We start from the raw sequence: 1,195 nt of genomic DNA, 5'->3' as shown, positions 1-1,195 counted from the left end.
ATTGGGGGGGGGGGGAATTTGCAGGTCTGCCCTTGCAGAGGAGGGAGAGCTTATACCTGAAGGCAGGCCAGGGGAGGGGCTCTGCAACTTACCTGGCTGCTTCTTGCTCCTCGTGGCCCAACTGAGGGCTGCAGGGAGCAGGGGGCGGGGCTTGCTGCATGTGCCCGCCCCCTGGGCTCCTTACTGCCGGAGCTCCGCTCCTGTGCGCTCCCGCAGGAAATGACCCCTGGATCTAGGGCCCATTCTGCATCTCGCATTCGCTCCCACGCTGGGACAGAAATTCTCCTCTGCATTGCAGGCCGCTTCCACTTTGCTTGATTGTCGGATTTTACGGCAGTCTCCAGACTGCATGCCGGTTTCTCTTCCTTTGACCTCTTCCCATAGCATTGGCATTTACAGGCACCCTGCTGAGCCAATAGTGGATTCCGGACAGACAAAAGGAAGGACTAGTTCATTTGAGGGGATCCTGTGGAATTCACAGCCACATGACGTTAGAGACAGCTGGTGGGTCGGTTGGCTTTCATTTCATCAGATCTCAGAAGCTAAGCAGGGTCGGCCCTGGCTAGTATTGGGACAGGAGACCAGTGCCAGTGTTCCCTCTAAGATGAGTTAGTGTGAGCCAGCTCACAGTTTTTTAGCCTCTGGCTCACACCTTTTTGTCTCAGCTCAGGAAGGATGGCTCTAGAGCAGACTAACTTATGCAGCATCCAAATCACCTGCTCACAACTTTAATGCCAGTAGCTTACAAAGTAGAATTTTTGCTCACAGGGCTCTATAGCTTAGAGGGAACGTTGGAGACCACCAAGGAAATTTAGGGTTGCCACGCAGAGGCAGGCAACGGCAAACCTCTGAACGTCTCTCGCCTTGAAAACCCGACGGGGGTCACCAGAAATCAGCTGCGACTTGCCGGCACTTTCCACCGCCCAATAAAGCCGCAGTGGATAAATCCATAAGCAGAACCTCCATATTCAGAGGCAGTAAGCTGTGCTGGAGGGGGTCACGTGAGTGGGAGATCTTTGGCCTCGGTGCCCCTGTTAATAGGCTTTTTGCCGCATCCAGCTGGCCAGTGTGAGACATGGATACTGGACTCTAGGCGGACACTTGGGCCTGATCCAGCACATCTGCACTCGCTCTTACGCAGCGAAGAGAATGCCCCCCCCCCCCGGCCCCCGTTTCATCAATCGCCCCGGGGAAA

The sequence above is a fragment of the Gekko japonicus genome, unplaced genomic scaffold (genome assembly GCF_001447785.1).
Source record: "Gekko japonicus isolate JY-2015 unplaced genomic scaffold, Gekko_japonicus_V1.1 scaffold1389, whole genome shotgun sequence".
NCBI classification, from domain to species: Eukaryota; Metazoa; Chordata; class Lepidosauria; order Squamata; family Gekkonidae; genus Gekko; species Gekko japonicus.
This window is presented reverse-complemented; position numbering follows the sequence as displayed.